The sequence below is a fragment of the Sander vitreus genome, chromosome 8, assembly GCF_031162955.1.
Source record: "Sander vitreus isolate 19-12246 chromosome 8, sanVit1, whole genome shotgun sequence".
NCBI classification, from domain to species: Eukaryota; Metazoa; Chordata; class Actinopteri; order Perciformes; family Percidae; genus Sander; species Sander vitreus.
In genome coordinates this window covers 9,845,927-9,866,051 of record NC_135862.1, presented here as the reverse complement: position 1 = coordinate 9,866,051, position 20,125 = coordinate 9,845,927, and the positions used below count along the sequence as shown (strand labels likewise).

The 20,125-nt window shown below is 40.9% G+C and overlaps 2 pseudogenes across 1 annotated transcript; both read right to left on the bottom strand.

Moving 5' to 3' along the window:
- Window positions 1-564: 564 nt before the first annotated feature.
- On the bottom strand, window positions 565-10,137 carry LOC144521661 (protein NLRC3-like; annotated as a pseudogene). Its single transcript, XR_013502346.1, has 6 exons — window positions 10,022-10,137; window positions 8,628-8,940; window positions 8,253-8,427; window positions 6,382-8,118; window positions 6,116-6,289; window positions 565-2,773 (listed from the first exon to the last, which is right to left on the bottom strand). The product of XR_013502346.1 is annotated as a protein NLRC3-like (transcript).
- Window positions 10,138-18,495: 8,358 nt separating this feature from the next.
- LOC144521492 (nuclear factor 7, brain-like) lies at window positions 18,496-19,909 on the bottom strand (annotated as a pseudogene).
- Window positions 19,910-20,125: the final 216 nt, after the last annotated feature.

Below are 20,125 nucleotides of genomic sequence, written 5' to 3'. Positions count from 1 at the left end.
CGGCGTACATGGCGGAGGGCGGAACGACAGTGGAAATCCTCCAAGCTTCATGTTCACCGACTGTATCACAAGGACCTTTTGACTGAATACAACAACATGGTTCAGGAGGTCAGGACATCTAAACTTATTTCATCCAGTAAATGTAACCCTAAATATTGTCAATCCTGCTCCTCCTGAAGTGTCAGTGTTTTCAAATAAGGACTGCAGTGACTTTCTCTATTTCTTTGTAAATAAAATTAGTGATGCCAGAAATACTATTATCCCCTCTACTACTCCATATTTGGTTCACTCAATCCGGCCACCAATGAACTTGAACTGTTTTGCTCCGATCTCGCTACAAGTACTCACTGATCTGGTTAGCAGTACGAAATCTTCGTCGAGCCGAGTAGATATTATACCAACTTCCTTATTTAAAAATGTTCTTGGGTCTGTGAGTACTTGGGTTCTCTCTATACTCAACAGCTCTCTGCAATCTGGTTGTGTCCCTTCGTATTTTAAACATGCAGTTGTTCAGCCACTACTGAAGAAACCCAACCTGGATACATCAATTCGCACAAATTATAGTCCCATTTCCAAGATGCCTTTTATTTCCAAAATGTTACAAAAAATTGTTGCCAAACAGCTCACTGCTGTCTTGAATACACACAACATTTTAGACAAATTTCAATCTGGCTTCTGTCAGAAACACTCAACAGAAACCACACTTCTTAGAGTGTCCAATGATTTATTAATGTCCTCTGATATGGGTGAATTTTCGGTTTTGGTGCTGCTGGACCTTAGCGCAGCTTTTAATACGGTGGATTACAACATCTTGCTTGAAGACTTAAGCACTGGGTTGGTATCTCAGGGAGCTCCCTGGATTGGTTCACCTCCTATCTTTCAGATAGAAGTTTTTCTGTGTCACTTGGTCCCTATTGTTCAGAAACTGCTGCCCTTTCCTGTGGGGTGCCTCAAGGTTCTGTGTTAGGTCCGATTTTATTTGCATTGTATATGCTTCCCCTGGGACATATAATTAGCCAATTTGGAGATATCCTTTATCACTTCTATGCAGATGATATCCAGCTGTATGTCTCCTTTAACCCAGAAGGGACTGACAAAGTGTTGGAATTGCTTAAATGTTTGACTTCCATCAAGGACTGGCTGGCAAACAACTTCATACAGCTTAATGAAGATAAGACCGAAGTCCTTATTGTTGCTCCGGACACTACAGCTTCCAAAGTTGTTTTTTGGGGTCCCTTTCTTCAGCGGTACAGTCCAAACTGAGAAATCTTGTATCTTATATTTGATAATAACATGTATTTTGATCAACATATGAAATCACTGACCCACATTCTCTTTCAATTAAGAAACATTGCCAAACTTAGAGCTGTTGTTTCGCATTCTGAGCTTGAGATGATCATTCATGGTTTTATATTATCCCGGCTTGATTACTGCAATTCCATTTTCACCTGTCTCAGCAAGTCGTCCCAGGACCGTCTACAACTGGTCCAGAACTCTGCTGCAAGGCTGTTGACCAGGTCCAGCAGGATGTCGCACATCACTCCGATTTTGAGCTTTGCATGGTCAGGCACCTGTTTATATCTCGGACCTGCTCCATCCGTACACTACTATCAGGTCCCTCAGGTCTTCTAACCAGGGATTACTGGTGGGTCCATGCACTCGCTTAAAAACTAAAGGTGACCGTTCCTTTGAAGCAGCGGCTCCAAACCTGTGGAATGCTCTTCCTATTGTCTAACCTTCTGCAGTCTCTGTTGAAGCTTTTAAAAAGCAGCTGAAGATGCACTTGTTTAAATTCACTTTTGACTCATGTTTGTAACTTTGGGTGTTAGGATTTAATCTTTTAAATGATTTTCATTGGTCTTTCAATTATTTTTCCTTGATTATTTTCTGTTGGATCTTACTGAATTTTTACAAATGTATATCATGTGAAGCACTTTGTGACATTGTCTGTAAAAGGTGCTGTATCAAATAAACTTATTATTTTACACCTGGGCCTTCAGTACTATCCTACAGTAATTAAATCACCTTTGAATAACCTCACCATGACACTAGGACATTACTGTGTGGAATAACATGATTTAACACAAGGCTCAACAGTAAAAATCACATTGCTTTGTGCTAAATTAGGCTAAAACCTATCCTGGAACTTTCTCTGTTGAGTTGAAACTGATTTGATCCCGGGAAAGAGGGGAAAAAAGGATGTTTCTTAAAACAGTGCCTTTAACATACAGAGACTGCAGGTTTTTATTTCACATACTGAATTCAAGTCCTACCTAAATCAAATATTTTAACATATCTGCGCTTGTTTTTAAAATGTGATTTTCTGTTTTTAATTTTTAATTTTCTTATTTCTTATTGCTGTCCATCCCTGTCTGTCTGTTACTTGTTGTCTGTGTATCCTCGTTGTGCTGCCTTCATGCGCCAGGGCTCAGTTGTAAAATAGATTGTAATCTCAATGTGATTCTTTTCCCTGATAAAATAAGGGTTAAATAAAAATTTTAAAAACGTGTCCAAACTACATCAATTATTAACAAATGGGAGTTATCATTTTAGTTCCTTGGGATGTTCTCCTATAAAACTTTCTACACAAATATCTCCTTTGTCAGTGTCCAGTCTCCAGAGAGGATCATCCAGTCCCGCTGACAGCAGCTTCACTCCTGAGTCTCTGGGATGATTGTAGCTCAGGTCCAGCTCTCTCAGATGGGAGGGGTTGGAGCTCAGAGCTGAGACCAGAGAAGAACAGCCTTCCTCTGAAATCAGACAGCCTGACAGACTGCAAACACACAAAACAACACACAGGAACCCTCTGTCAACACGTGGAGCCATGGGTTTGTTTTATGTTTGTTGTCCAGGTACATTTTGGTCCAGATTTAGAATACATCTTTAAAATCATCTGTGGTATTTAATTATTTTAGACATGGGAAGTAACTCTGAGTCTAGAAACAAGTTATTAATTATATAATTATTAGAGAGACTTTGTTGGCGGGACGGTAATGAAGAAGACAGAAAACCATTGTGTTATATGTTAAGTCTTTTTGGTGATAGAGAATACAAAATCCATTTTCTAAACAGGTTGGAAACATGATAACTAATTGTGACTGAATGAGGAGTAAAAAGACATCCAGTATTCAAATTCACATAAGATAAAAAACCAGAAATGAGGTTCTCAATCTCAGCCATAGTTCATACTTCGTGCTTTATGACATATTATAAATAAGAACAAAATGCTTTGGAAACAAAAGATTTCCGAATTGTTAAATTTTAAATCCTGACATGAGAAGGGCAGTTTAAATATAATAAAGCTTAAAGTTTAGAGAAATATATAAGAAGACAAATAACAATTGTGTTTATATGTTGAGTCTGGACTTTTGGTGATACAGTATATGAAATCCCTTCTCAGCATGTTTAAATATCTGCTGCTCTACTCTAAACAAGTTGGAAACACAATAATTACTTGTGACTGAATTAAGTAATATTACACAAGAGGGTTTGATTTAACGTCATTATTGGCACGACAGTGATGCGACTAGGACCGAGCATGACTGAAGTGATAATATCATGTTAACTCAAACCCTCTCATGTAATAAAGCGATTATACAACAATGGTTTCCAACTAAATAAAAGTTATAATCAAACTGTATTCATATTGTGTGGCAATGTGATGTGATCCAAACAGCTGATGTGATCAAACAGCTGATGTGATCCAAACAGCTGACATGATCCAAACAGCTGATGTGATCTAAACAGCTGAGGCCTGTACTACGAAGCAAGATTTGGCGTTAACGAGCTAACTTCAGGTTCAACGCAGGGTTTTCTGTACCACGAAGGTGGATTAGTTGTTATCAGGTTCAATCGCCGTGGTAACTCATGCTGAACACCTAACCTGGTCCGGAGCAGGTTATGTTTGAGATTAGAGATCAACCGGTGTTAAAGCACCGCCTACTGACCAATCAATACGGCGTCACCGTTCTTAGAAGATCAGGTGGAGCTCGGCACGCAGAGAGAGAGGGGGGGGAGAGAAATTATAGTTTGCTCTTCTTGTTTAAAATATGCGGCTCTGGTAGATGTATACAAGATCTTGTCTGAAGTGATGCCAATAAACATTTTACATTTTACAATAAACAAATTGAAAAAATCCTCAGAATCTGTGCGGCCCTCGCCAACTTAAGGGGTGATCTCATCCGTGAGTGATAAGTGTGATGTTCTGATGTTGTAGTTGCATCTGCACACACACACAAACACACACACACACACACACACAAACACAAACACACACACACACACACACACACACACACACACACACCCTTTACACATCTACATATATTGCTCCTGTATATTTCATATTGACACTCGCTGCCTTTTGTAATTTTTTACTGTTTATATTTAATCTTTGTATGAAATTTGTTATTCTTTGTGTACAATAGATTTAAACAGATTTTACATGAATTACATTCTATATTTGTAAATATTCACTTATGCTCAGCATTTTTAAATGTACGGAATTGATTGTGTAAAAAGAGTTTTCATACTGTTAACAGCAGCAGCACTTAACAGTTATTTTGTGATTTGAATAAAATGTTTCTAAGGGATATTTTCTATGAATTCATTATGCTCATGTATCTGTTCTGCAGTTTCAGTCGCTGACCAACAAATTCATCCACAAGCTGGGGCAACATTGTTCAGAAATAAAATTTCTTCCGATGTCCTACCTTCTCCAGAACATAGGGCTCATCAAATGGTACAGTGAACATAACTGTGTCATTTGGGCTCCAGATAAACAATTTGGCCATCTTCAGACTGGCACAAAACATGCCTAATTGTACCTGCATATAATATCCTCGGCTACCTGTTTTCTGAAGTTGTGGTACTCCATCTACTAGCTTGATATCACTGTAGTTATGCTCAAGTGGATCCAAGAGGGTAGAATGGAGTTAACTTGGGACGGGACATTTTATTTCGAGTAGGACAGAATAATCAATTATCCCATCTGGGCTGGCTGACAACCATGGCTCTGTGACACTAACAACGATGCCCCTATGTGTAATACTCATGCCTTGCTCTCGAAGTGCATTACCAGCAGCCACCTCATTCTCCTTACCATAATTTGTGGCATAGTTTCCACAAAAGCAGGTGTAGAGGTGCTCTGCTATAAACTTCTCAGGATTAGTGGATGCTCTAGAAGGAACCTTTTTAGCTGAACTTGCAGTTATTCTCAATTTTCTTGCATTGTGCCACAAATCGGAAGAACTTTGCTCCCTTGTTTCAGATTCAAAAGTAGAAGCCTGTGCACTGCTCACTTGAACATACAACTCATAGAAACTTTTACATGTCTCACATGTGAGATCAGAACCGGCATGGGTTTGATGGGGTCTTAAAAATCTTGCATCTGCTGCAGTAGTTGCAGGGCTACAGGGTTGCACTACTGGTTTTACACTTGCCCAATAGACTGTTTTTTAACAGGAAAAGTGGCTTTGTTGGGTCTTTGTCTACATTATTTATAAATTCTGCATGTGACATATATTGTGGGGTGTTTGGTAGTGGCTGAGCACCTGACACCCTAATTCTAAATTCATCCCCTGCCCTGTGGTGACTGAAGTTTATGTCCCTCAGTCGTTTTGGCTCAAGGTTCCTGACTGTTACAGCATTCAACCTGCGCTGCTCATCTGTACATGCAAGCCCTGTCCTCCCGGTAGTAACTGCATTCTCAACCTGTAATGAGCACATTCACCTAATAAGTTACCAGAGTCTGATCTATATCCAATTTGCCATGTGTTTCAGATTTTGTCATCCCCACATCGCTAAACTAAATGTCATGTCATCCCCACATCGCTAAACTAAATGTCATGTCATCCACCTGTCAATTTTGGGGGATGTGGCACTTTGATACGGTTGCCTTCACGATCTTTTGAGATTTCATCGGCGGTGTGTAGCCACCTGCTACTTCCCTACTACTTTAATAACTTTAAAAACTATCATTGTAGCCTTTACGCTAGTGCAAGCATGCTAAGTAAACAAACAACTTCAACCAGAAGTAGAAAACCGTTTAGTCAGTTGAACACGCTATGAATTTTTTTCATAGCGTATTTTCAAAGATTATTGTTCTTGATCTGACCTGAGAGTCTCCAGTGTGCAGTGTGGACTCTTCAGTCCATCAGAGATCAGCTTCCCTCCTGGATCCTGCAGGTTGTTGTTACTCAGGTCCAGCTCTCTCAGATTAGAGGACCGGGAGCTGAGAACTGAGGACAGAGCTTCACAGCTTCTCTCTGACAGGTTACAGCCACTCAGTCTGGAGAGACAACAGGAAGGAAACAAGTCATTTATTTTTCTCTCCTGTTGAAAGATATCAGAGTATTTATTGATGAATACATCACACTTTACAGAGCTTTTTTGGAGGCTTTCACCACTGGCAGCAGCCTCAGAAGAGCCTCCTCTGAAGCAGAGTATTTCTTTAGGTCAAACACGTCCAGATCTTTTTCTGATGACAGTAAGATGAAGACCAGAGCTGACCACTGAGCAGGAGACAGATTATCTGTGGAGAGACATCCTGATCTCAGGGACTGTTGAATCTGCTCCACTATAGATCAATCATTCAGTTCATTCAGACAGTGGAACAGATTGATGCTTCTCTCTGCAGACAGATTCTCACTGATCTTCTTCTTGATGTAGTCCATGCTATCCTGATTGATCACTGAGCTACTTCCTGTCTGTGTCATCAGGCCTCGTAGGACATTCTGGTTGGTCCTCAGTGAAAGTCCCAGGAGGAAGTCCAGGTGTCCATTTGGACTCTGTAAGGCCTTGTCCACAGCACTTGGGTAGAAACGTGTTGATAAAGTTTTTTTTTACTGACAGCAGGTTGACTCCAGAGTTGGTGAATGTCAGATGGACATGAAGAGCAGCCAGAAACTCCTGAACAATCAGATGGATGAAGCAGAACACCTTGTCCTGGTACAGTCCTCTCTCCTCTTTAAAGATCTGTGTGAACACTCCTGAGCACACTGAGGCTGCTCTGATATCGATGCCACAATCTGTCAGGTCTGATTCATAGAAGATCAGGTTGCCTTTCTGCAGCTGCTCAAAAGCCAGTTTTTCTAGAGACCCAATCATCTTCCTGCTCTCTGCACTCCAGTGTGGATCTGTCTCAGCTCCTCCATCATACTTGATGTTCTTCACTTTGGACTAAACCACCAGGAAGTGGATGTACATCTCAGTCAGGGTCTTGGGTAGCTCTTCTCCCTCTCTGGTCTTAAACACGTCCTCCAGAACTGCAGCAGTGATCCAGCAGAAGACTGGGATGTGGCACATGATGTGGAGGCTTCGTGATTTCTTGATATGGAAGATGATTCTGCTGGCCTGCTTCTCATCTCTGAATCTCTTCCTGAAGTACTCCTCCTTCTGTGGGTCAGTGAACCCTCTGACCTCTGTCACCATGTCAACACACTCAGGAGGGATCTGATTGGCTGCTGCAGGTCGTGTGGTTATCCAGAGGCGAGCAGAGGGAAGTAGATTCCCCCTGATGAGGTTTGTCAGCAGCACACCCACTGAAGTGGACTTTGTAACATCAGTCAGGATTTTAGTGTTGAAGAAGTCCAGAGGAAGTCTAACTCACCCAGACCGTCAAAGATGAACACAACTGAGAACTCTTCAAACCTGCAGATTCCTGCTTCGTTGGTTTCACTAACAAAGTAATGAACAAGTTCCACCAAGCTGTACTTTTCCTCTTTCAGCACATTCAGCTCTCTGAAGGTGAATGGAAATGTGAACTGGATGTCCTGGTTGGTTTTGCCTTCAGCCCAGTCTAGAGTGAACTTCTGTGTTAAGACTGTTTTCCCAATGCCAGCCACTCCCTTTGTCATCACTATTCTGATTGGTTCTTCTCTTCCAGGTGGAGTTTTAAAGATGTCCTCTTGTCTTGTTCTGCTCTGTCTGGTTTCCTGGATGCTATTTCAATCTGTCTGACCTCATGTTCATCATTGACCTCTGCAGTCCCTCCCTTTGTGATGTAGATCTCTGTGAACATCTGATTCAGAAGGGTTGGGTTTCCTGCTTTAGCAATCCCCTCAAACACACACTGGAACTTAGATTTGAGCTTACGCTTACAAACTCCAGCAGGGCTTCCTGAATGAATACAGAACAAAGAAGATCAGTAAGTGATTTATAAAGAAACATACTTTGACCCTTCTCTGGAGATATCTTCTCTGTAAACGTCTCATTAGTCCAGCAAGTTAAATCTTTCAGAGAAATCCTCTTACTGCTCTGCAGATCGTCAGCCAGCTCGTCCTGCTTCATTCTCCTCAGGAAGTGCAGTGTGATTTTCAGAAATCGCTCTCTGCTCCTCCTCTGCTCTTCATCCTCCTCCTTCCTCTGACTCTCTGAGCATTCTGGGTAATCTAGACTTTGCTCCAGGCCCAGGAATGTCAGCAGCGCCTGTATGACAGAGGGACCCGGTTGAGACAGTTCACGCTGGGAGATAAAGTGCTTGTGTTGCTCCCTACGTCTAGTTCTAAATTACCACGAAAAGTGGTTCAGGCAGATTTAGACCAGATTTAACCAAGGGCTACTGGCAGATTCCGTCATCTGCAGAGTCCAGGGCCAAGACGGAGTTCTCCACTCCGTACGGGTTATACCAATTCGTGACGCTTCCGTTCGGCTTGTTCAGGGCCCCAGCGCCGTTTCAGCGTCTGATGGACCGGGTGCTGCGGCCGCACGCTGCGTATGCTGCTGCCTATCTGGATGACGTGATCATCCACAGCACCACTTGGACGGAGCATGTGCGGCAGGTGGCCACGGTCCTCGAGTCCCTCAGGCAGGCGGGACTCACGGCCAACCCGGCGAACACTGGGTGAGAAGCTGGGCAGAGAGAATTCATACCCTCGCGACCGAGAGCCTCGGGCCAGGTGGGAGCAAGAGAGCTCCAGATGAACTGTCAGACAATACACTCTGGTGATACGGTCGGTAAATAAAGAGCTGTGGAAAATATTCCTCCCCAAGTGTGTGTGTGTATCTGTGAACAGAGGTCTGACGTAGCGTAGCTGCTACAATACATAATTATTAACTGAATGTTAATAACGACTTCCTTTTTGTCAGAAACACGTTTAAAATCCCCAAAACAATCTTTTGACTGGTCGCTCTTGAAGGACAAACAGATGGGTTCAGGTTCAGGATAAGGATAAGGATCAGGATCAGGTTCAGGTTCAGGTTCAGGTTCAGAATCAGAATCAGAATCAGGTTCAGGTTCAGGTTCAGGATCAGGTTCAGGATCAGGTTCAGGTTCAGCAGACTCTGGTCTGGTCCTGATAGAAAAACACATTTATTGAAGATCACATGTTCAGCTAAAGACTCCTTGCATAACATAACTGTTACAATATATAATTAAGTTAAATATGTATATAAGCCTAATTATTAAAAATAAATGCCAATAATGACTTACTTTCTGACAGTAACATGATTAAAATCAATAAAAATATCTTTTATAAGATTCTACTTTAATAAGATGCCACTGTTCTTCAGGAGCAGTTCTTTCAAATGTTTTGTAATGTTGCTGACTTCATAAAGTAAATGAAACCATTTCACAGCCGCTGCTTTGACCACTCAGTTCCCTAGTTCACTCAGAGCTGTGGAGATCTGCCAATGAGAGATTAATGAATAACAAAAGGAGACATAAAAGCAGGAATGTCTGTAGTAATAGTACAGTGTAGAGTAGTAATATCCTACATACTGTTGAATGTTGGGACATTTTATGAAACTAATAATAAGGTTATTGTATACCGGTGGCCACCTTTTCCATGTAGGGTTAGGGTTAGGGTTCCATGTACCAGCGGGGAACAGAGAGCCGGTGTGGTCCGAGAGATCACTCAGATCAGATTTTAATACCAGGTGAAAACAGGGCCATAGATATCCCAGAGTGCACCTGGACGACAGGCTACAGTAGGCTGGAAACACAGAGACCCTCTACAAGAAGACCACACACCCAATGAGACAACACTACTTCTAGTTTGTTGGAGGTTTCAGAACAACTCACCTCCATCTCCTCCTCTCCATTTCAATTCTCCTCTCCACCATTTCAATTCTCCTCTCCACCATTTCAGTTAGCTCCCTCACACTTTTCTCCAGTCTAATCTCCCTTAGAGGTGGCATTGTTACTAAAGTAGTGGTGGCTCTATGGAACGACTCTTCATGGACACACAGCTGGGTTCAGGTTCAGGTTAAGTAGAGTCTGGTCTCTGATGGGTCCTGTTAGAAGGAGAGGAAGACCACTTTTTAATCTCCAGAAACAGAAGCTGCTGGAGAAACTTGAAGCTATCAAGCAGAAAATAAAGTCTGAAGCTCTTCACTGAATGATTTCTGCTCTCTGCTCATCCTGCTCTGTCATTTCTGGGAGAACAGGAACATTGTAAAGACTCCAGGACTAATATCATATTTCTGTCCTCTAATGGAGACAAGACTCCATTATGACAATTAATCTCACCTTTCTGTCCTGTGTATCAAATGTAAAAATAGGAGTTAAAGTGAAGCTTTTGCATGAGTCTTTGAGGAGAAACTCAGTTTTACAGACCTGTCCATTAAATCAACTATCCATTAGTCGATAAAATTGTTTGAGTGTTAGTTGACTAAGAATTAATTTAATTAAAAGAGAGCAGATCTGGGCTCAGGTCCCTGATGTAAAAGCCTTCTTACTGCATTATATTCTATATATTTAGATGTTTAAGTGTTATCTGCCTCCTGAGTTTTGTGTTCTCCTTCAAATAAATAAGGACGTTTGTAGGAGCCTAAATGCAGTCATTTGTGTTTTGCTAATTGGCATACAACAATTTCCTTTACCATTATCACCTTCTCTCTCTGGCTCTCTGCATCATTTTTTGGAAGTGGATTTTGCACTGTTGTATTTTTTCTTGTAAAACTAAATAGTTAAACTTTTACTGTGTGGTCCTGTGGATTTTGTTTTATGTGGATTAAGACGAGGAGATTTAGAAGACCTTCGAGCTGAGGCTTCATTCTGTGGAAACCTACAACATTTTGTAACTTAAAGGTACTCTAAGCGATGTTGGGTGACGTTACTTCTTGTTGACGTTCAAAGTATTTTCAAACAAAACGAAGACTAGCTCGCTCCTCCCTCCTCCCCCCCCCCCCTCCCCCCCAAAAATCCTTCTTGTCCGTTATTGGCTGAACACTGGAACACGGTTTGTGTATGTTTGCATGGTCCAGGTTGGACCACTTTGTTTTTGTTGGCGTGTGTGGACCCTAGGCTGTCTACAGAGACCGCGTTGTTTTACAGTGTGTTCAGGGGACAGGCAGCTTGCGGATAGTGAGGAGATGTTTGCTGTATGTGACAAAACATGTTGTAGCCTAAAAAACGTGTGACATCACTTAAAGTACCTTCAAATTTGTGCATACTAATATATCTGAATGCAGGAATTTAGACTTCAGAACTTTTTTCTTGCCACTGTCGCACCAAATGATTGCTGAGAGTGTGGTCTACACCTATTCTATTTGTAGTGTCCTGATTAGGATTGGACAGTACAAATAACATGTTTTTGAATTTGAACACAAAGTTGCATCATAAAGAAGTGACACTAGTTCCTGTTGGAGTGCCAGCTCATAGTGACGCAGTTCCATATTTGTTGATTTAGTTAGAAAATAAAAGAGCTAAGTCTCCACATTAGTCCTGTCAGTGAATAGAATGACCAACACTAACTGCTGCAGACAGCTTTCTGATCTTCAAGAGATGTCCAAACTTTCTCAGGAAATAAGAAGTGAAGTAGAAACATTATATTTAACATTACAGAGCCAGAAACAAACTTGGCAGAAAAATCACAATTCGATTTTCGATCGTTGAGCCCTAATGCCCAGATAACTAACGTGGAGAGAAAACTATGTACACATAGGCAGGATTTTTAGAAGTCGTCGCCTTTTTAGAATATTTTTTGACAACTTTTGACTTTTTTTCTGATATTTTAACCCAAGGTCCACAGAGGCAGCACGGTTGGTAACTTAACTTTATCAGAGCCAGCTGTAAATGACGATCGCATTTCATTGGACAATTCTGTTGTATAATGACAATAAAGCCGAACCTTGAACCTTGCACATTTATTCACTCCATATCATCCACGTTATCATGAAGATTAAATCCAGCAGTGTTATTTGCACAATTGTTCCATAAACACCTTGTAAAATCCAACTTAAATCTTTTTCTAAAAATTAAATCGGCATTGTCTCACCGTCACAGAGTCCACTACGGAGCTCAGGAGGAGGAGATGGCCCGACGGCATGGAATACAGCAGTGGTTCCCAACCTTTTTTCCTTGGCGCCCCTACTTATGTCTAAGAAAAGCTGAGCCCCACCTCCGAAACCGAAGTTGAGGTAACTCTCGAGATAGAGCCTTACTTTTGTTTTTGATACAGAGCAGTTATCAGCACTTTTACGTTTCTCCGCCATGTTTCATTCATAAAATAGTGATGCCGTGGCGGCAGGAAAAACGAGGATGATAGCAGCTAGCAGCTGACCTGATGACAGCAAGGTCCCAGGTTAAGAGGTCCCAGAGGTTTGGCCTACTAAGTAGCCTGCCTACAATTTTAAGCGAGAACAAAAATATATAGTTTTTATATCGACTTTTGTAGACATTATATATTCTAGTGTATTATCATAATTTGTTTAACGTGCAAATATTTTTTTTTTTACCTCAACCTCAAACCAGAGAAAGACTTGCGCACCCCCTGTGATCTTTGCCGCCCCCCTGAGGGGTCCCTGGACCCCAGGTTGGGAACCATTGGAATACAGGATAGCATCAAATACCCTAGCATTAGATTACTGCAGAACACAGTGTAAATAACTAAATATCTGCCTTTAGTACTGTGCACATATCATCAAATATCAAAGTCTGGAAATACAGCCGTTAAGCTCTCTTGCAATTGTTACACTTAATGTCCTCGTTATCGGTCCGAACTTTAATACTGTTCGTGACTAAACCTGCATGAAGACTTTCGTCTTCTCGGGGTGGGGGATACCACTAGTTGATGCTGTGATTTTGGCAAGGTGTTAACAATTACACATTGTTGTAAACATACTGTATAAATACTGCGGTGACCCCTGTGCGTAATGCTGCATGATGGCACTGCTGGCCCTGCAGGAGGACTAGTCGCTAATGGAAGAATCAGGAGAGAGAGAGACTTCAGGGACCATGATGATATGCTGATTTAGATTCCCTAAAGCTGAGCTCTTGGATCTATGTACTGAATTGGGTCCAGTAGAGAGGGCAACGCGCCGGAACCATGCCATCCCGGTCCAAATACAGGTCCTCACTACTCTAGGGACAACCGGCTGTTTCCTGAGGGAAATGGCAGACAGCTAAGTGTTTTATATAAATATTATATATAATCTTCAACTTTATCACTAAGGCTTGTTTGGATATAATACATAGTTCGGTTGAATCTCATCATATAGGTGTGGTATATCGAAGCCGTCCCCAAGTGCCGTAATGCCTGCCGTTTTGACAGTATTATTAATACTATTATTATTATTATTAATAATAATTCATATTATTAATATAGTCTATAGATCAGGTTTCCCTAAACTATGCGAGAACAGGCCGAAATTATAATTCAATTTGCACCAATTCACCAGTGTCTGAGAAGATTTTTGCTTTTCCCCCGCCAGTCGTCATGATTCGGCGAAAGAAAGAAAGAAAAAACTGCCAGAGTCATTAACATGCTGATCAGCATTCATGAGGTGCTTTGCATTGACTATTTATGGTTAAAAATGGGCGTGTACAGGGCGGGATAAGAGGCTGATTCACATACACACACTTGTGGGTAATCTGTGATTTATAAAGGGAACATTACTTACAGATGTGCGTACACACGGTTTTATAAATCTGATTTTTTTTTTTGGCATACGCCACTTTTGGCTTTTAGCCGTACGTACACTTTTAGTAAGGATCCTACGCACAGTTTAATAATTGGCTATTAGGGGGCGCTATAATCAACGTTTATTGCATGTAAATGGAACATTTGCGATTGGAATTTCTCTGCTGTACTAATTGCTATCAACATGAAACTTGTGATGCTTGTTTGAAATGCCACCCTGAGGCGTAACATATACCCTACTAATCACCTTGTTGCTAGCCTGGATGCCAGCCGAACTTAGCCCCACCCACAACATTTGAGGTCGGGAAGTTTGGTCTGGACTTGATCCGTCGAATCCAACTATGCTCGAACCAGAGCTGTTCGGACCAATCAAATTGTCAGGGTGGGCTTCATACGATGATGGACAGATGATCAACAGTAACGTAAAGCCTGCCTTTGACTTGCAGCTTCTGTGACGTCTGTCTCCGTTGCTCTGATTGGTTGTAGGTCTATCCAATTGAGTGCAGAGGAATTTTCTTTCCTGGTTCGGTTGGAACACGCCCCATAATCACAGCCCAATGGAGCAGAATCAGACCACGTCAGGCTACCTTGTTACTAAATTTGCCACAAAAACGTCAAAAAAGCAAAAAAATATTTTTATAAAAAGTGAAAAACTAATTTAAAGTGGAACTATGCAGGTTTGTTTTAGCATAATTTACCTTATTAACTGAACAGCTTCAGAGTCATTGGAATGGTTATTTGACTTTTTTCGGGTTGAATGGTGGTCGTCTCGCTCCCCCTTGGCGCCTGTGAGCAGAAAAACCACCCTTGCAACTATCGGCCGGCGAGCGTCAGGAAGTATGGCGTGATATCAGGTCTCGCGATGTAACAAATTTATTCACGGCACTGCACACATACGCCCATTGAGGAACCGGCTAACAAGGTAGCGATGGAGTTTTTCACACTGTCGTCATGGCTGAGCCAAAGAAGCAGAAAGCTAGGAAAGCATTGTCGGAGGAACAGAGGAAGAGGAAACGGCAGACTGACCGAGAGAGGAGTCAGACACGAGTAAACATTGGAGCTGCCAAATATCTATTCTGCAGCTGTAGGGGGGGGCTCTATAGAGTAAACTTGTATTTTGTCTTGTGTTCTGAATGAGAAAAGGAAGCTCAAACTGTAATGGCAACATCTTTCCAAAAGTCAAAGAAATAATCGTGATTTCAATATTGGAAATGGAAATTCATGCCGTCTCCTGTTTCAGTGAAATATTATAACTAAAAAAACTGAAGGATTGTTATTAAAATTAAATCAACTAAAACCTCGAAAAAATCTATACAAATGTTAAAAAATGCGACCAACAATAAAAAAAGATTAATATATCATAAACAATTTATAAGGTTAAGAGTTTTTGTCAAAATCGACAAAAAATCTAAAATAAAGCCACAAAAACATCAAAAAAGTAAAAACATATTTTTATAAAAAGTGAAAAATAACTAAAAAATCTTTTAAAAAAGCAACAAAAATGATTAAAAAAAAAAACGTCAAAAAAGGGAGGAAAATAAAAAAGGTACATAAACTCTTAAAGCAACATTTTCCTAGACTAGAAAAGTGCTGTATAAATATAGTCCATTTACATCATTGCTAGCAACAGAAGGGGGGGTGTCCTGAACAAACCCACCATTTTAAAATAGTTTAGCCAGCGGTGTTTTTTTTGTTGTTGCCTCCAGCTTCTTTAGAACCTAAATCCGTCTTCTGGCAAACAGCCACATGATGAGAATCAAAAACAACACACCATCCACGTTGTGTGTGTCACGTTAGGTCACGGCAGTTTCCTGCGGCGTCGCTATGACGACCAGCCACGTTCCATTGCAGATTTATGATAAATCAGCCTCTACCGGGTAGAAAGTGAAATTGTATTAAAAAAAAAAAAAAAATCCATTGTTATGTCTACAACATTATTTTAGAAATAGTATAAGTCACCACTACCTCTGGTCAAAATATTGACTTAGTATCTCAATATATTGACTCAGTATGTCAGAATATAAACTAAGAATCTCAAAGTTATGAGAACATTTTAAATATTGACTTAGAATCTCAATATATTGACTTATCTCAAAATAATGACTTAGTATATCAATATATTGACTTAATATCTCAAAATATTGGCTCAGTATCTCAATATATTGACTTAGTAACTTAGAATATTGACTAGGAATCTGAAAGTAATGAGAAACTTCAAAATACTGACTTAGAATCTCAATAACTTAGTATCTCAATATTAGGGCTGAAACGATTCCTAGAGTAACTCAAATAATTCGATTGCTAAAAATCCTTCGTTTAATCAATGTAACCAACGTTGTATCGCTCACGGTGTTTCCGCACGGAGGATTATTACCCTACAGTCACATTAGCTACAAAAGAGAGCGACACAAACTCGCTTGTGGGCTCTCCTGGGCGTGCCTAGCCTACTCCTGATTGCTTGGCAACAGTAAACAGAAATTCTCTGGCACTACCTTCAAGCACGTCTTAAAAGTCACTTCAGAGGTATTGTTAAGTCACAAGAACGATGTTTTTGGATTTAAAAGTAGTTATTTCTCGATAGAAGTAAAAAATATGAGATAAAATGCCAAACATATCAGATATATACAGAAATACAATGTCCTGAAGCGTTTCCACCATCTTGAATGATTTTCTTCGACTCGAGCAACCAACGTACATATGTCACGCTGCCCTCACTTTCGCTTTGTCACATCGCTCAGCATTTGCATGAAATGACTTCCTGTCTATTTTTCGGCTGCGCCATGCTCATGGCAGTGGCAAGCTTGTCACTTGTCGCTGGCAAACGGCCTCTCCCATTGAAAATGAATGGCAGCCTGTCGCTTTGTCGCCATCTCTTGTAGCTAATGTGACTGTAGGGTAACTGTCGCACACCGGGCTTGATGCTGCTGGCGACACATGCCATCAAGACTGACGGCGCAGATTACAAAGAAAAAGAGTGTAAATAGTGAGGGGCTAAGAGAAGAAACAGGCTGGAGAAAACGACAGAAAGTGTCTGAAGTTTGGAATCAGTTCGAATGTAGTTAAAACGAAAACTCTGTACAGTGTCTACTGCAAAATCGAATAAAAAGAAAAATAGTTTGAGGATGTTAATTGCATTTCAGAAAATGTTTTCTTTAAAAACAATGTAATATGGCACTTAAATGCACTTAATATGTTTAGTTTTTGTAAGAGATGATATTGTAAGCAATGTAGGCAATACAAATTTAGCTTTTTCCGAAAATTAAACCAAACTATTGTATATTATTGCTCTTCCATAAAACAAAAGTATTTCTTATCCAATTACTCGATTAATCGATGGAATAATCGGTAGAATACTCAATTACTAAAATAATCAATATATTGACTTAATATCTCAATATATTGACTTAGTAACTCAGAATATTGACTAGGAATCTGAAAGTAATGAGAAACTTTAAAATATTGACTTAGAATCTCAATATATTAACTTCTGCACACCGGCGTGCAAAGTACTACTTTGTATTACTAGTCTGGAGATCCTTTTTTCTTGTTGAAGGGAAAATCTATTATTGGAACACATTTGTTTCTACTGTTTCAACTGAAATGTATCAATGTTGATAGTGTTTGGATTCTTTCAGCAGTTTGTTCAAATTCTGCATTAGCAAAACATAAAAAGAATAATAAAATGATAAATCTTTACCCGGACAAGTGACTTTTGTGCATGGACAAGTGAAACGTAAATGTACTTGTCCTAAGGACAAGTTCCTCAAAAAGTTAATGTCAAGCCCTGGAAAAGAAATTATGCATAATCCATTTTATTTTTATGTTACAAACAGCTGGTCGAAATGGCAGAGTTTTAGACGGAGCCTCAACGAGCGTCTGAAAGCACAGTAACGTTATATGGTAGAGAGAGATAGAGAGTGACTGGAGTGAGAGAGAGAGAGAGAGAGAGAGAGTGACTGAAGAGAGTGAGAGAGAGAGAGAGAGAGAGAGAGAGAGAGAGAGAGAGAGAGAGAGAGAGAGAAGAGAGAGAGAGAGAGAGAAAGAGAGAGAGAGAGATAGAGAGAGACAGAGAGAGAGAGAGAGATAGAGAGTGTCTGAAGAGAGAGAGAGCCCAGCGGTGTTAGAACAAAGCAGTGAATCAGAGGAATAAAACATGTTTTTCGCCGATTCATCACTAGAAATGTAACTGTAGCAAGCATCTCATTATCACTTATGTTATCCACATTCATATTTAGACCAAACAAGTGATATATCCAGCTACAAAAAAGCCTAAAAGTCGGAAGTTAGAACGGAAGACTAACAAGGCGTTGTCATGGAGATGATACACCGTCTCGTCTCATTGGTGTGAACTGTCAGGTTCCAGAACGCTGCAGACCGACTCGTTGCAAGAAGTTTCAACTTGTCTCGTCGCAAATCTTTGGTCTGAACTGGGCTTAATAAAACAGTTTAATTTGAGGTTAGATGTAAATAAAAACTCTATTCTAAATTAAAAACAATTGAAAGAAAATTAAACATCTTTGTAATAATGAGAAAGCAGTAGATAGGTGCAGATTAAAATGTTAAATCCGGTGACTTTTCTCTTTAAGAAAAACCGAATGAATATAATCATCCTCTTAACTGCTCTGTTCCACTGTCACACACACACATTTACAGGTGATATTTTCACTTTATTAGCAGTTAAAATGAATGGAAACACCTTCTCAGTAAAGGTGTGTGCGAAGGTGTGTATGTGTGTGTTAGTATCAGCATCAGAGAACAACAGCTTTCCTCTGTTCCAGTCCAGAGTCACTCTGATCCTCTGGAGCTGCTTCTGCACTACAAGATCAGTGGGTGGAGCTGGTGGTGACCGTTCTGAGTGTTTACCTTGATACAACCCTATTCTCATAATCCAGACGGTCTGCCTCCCTTCCTCCAGACAGACTCTGCTAACACGCCGAGTGACCAGGTTGTACTGTCTCCAACCTGGACATCCCAGCTGTGAGTCCCTGAGTTAAAGCCATCAGAGCCCAGGACACAGTGGTATCTATCAAACCTCTCTGGATTATCAGGAAGCTGTCTCTTTCCTCCAAGTCTCACACTGGTCAAATCTTCAGACAGGATGAGTTCTGGATGAGCAGTGCTTGGATCCAGAATCACAGGAGTGTAGGAGACCATGTCCTTCATCTTGTTCCAGATGTTGAAGCTCAGGTTGCCTAGGTGTTTGGCCTTGTCTATCAGAGCTCCTGAGAGCAGCTGTGGATCATCCAGCAGGGGGCGCTGCTGGACTCTTTCCACTGCAGCCTTGTAGTTGATCAGGAATGAGACGTCTTCAGCTCTCAGCTCCTCCTCTGTGGCTCTGACTGTGTCTGAAAGAGCTGCTATCTCTCTGCTCAGAGCCTCCATCTTCTCCTTCATCCTCTGACTCTTCTGCTCCTCTTCCTCCTTCAGTGCAGCCAACCTGGCCTCCTCTTCCTCTTCTAGAAACTGGTGAAGCTTCTTAAACTGCTCCTTAATCTGCGTCTCTGTGCGTCGGGTCTGGAGCTTTATGTGTTTTGCTGTCTGATTAAACTTCACTTTAACTTGTTCTAAACCCTTTAACTTCTCCTTTAAGGGCTCCAGAGTTTCCTGAAGCTCCTTCCTGTGTTGTCGTGCAGCTTCATCGACGGGTCTGAATCAGTGGTTGGAGTGTATTTCTGAATCTCTGCAGATGAGACACACTGGCTACTGATGGTCCAGACAGAAGAGTTTGAGTTTCTCAGAGTGCAGACTGCAGAGAGCCTCTGAAGCTCTCTGATTTCTCTCCAGTAAGAAGGACTCACACAGCTTCTTTAACACCAGGTTACAAAGTGGATTTCAATTTGAAGATGTCGTCTTACAGACTGGACACTCTTGAGCTTGTTTCTGTCTCCACCATCTCTGCAGACAGTCTTTACAGAAGCTGTGGCTACATGACAGAAGAACAGGATTTCTAAAGACATCGTGACAGACCGGACAGCAGAGATCCTCCTCTGATCTGGAAGCCATTTGGTCTCTGAGTGAAGCTGAAAACAGAACAGACAGAAAGTACAGTCAGTCATGGTGCGACATTTAGATTCATTTCCTTTTTTTATTTTATTTTTTGGTTAATGGGTGCTAGCCAGGTCTATCTACTGGCTTTTAAGATGGTCTCATTAAAGTTCAGTTACATTTAATGCCATTTTTCTTCTTTTAGCCCCTGAGCTAGCAAGCTAACGTTGCACGCTAAAAGTGTCAAGTTTTGAAGAAAATTTGGATCGTGCAACAAG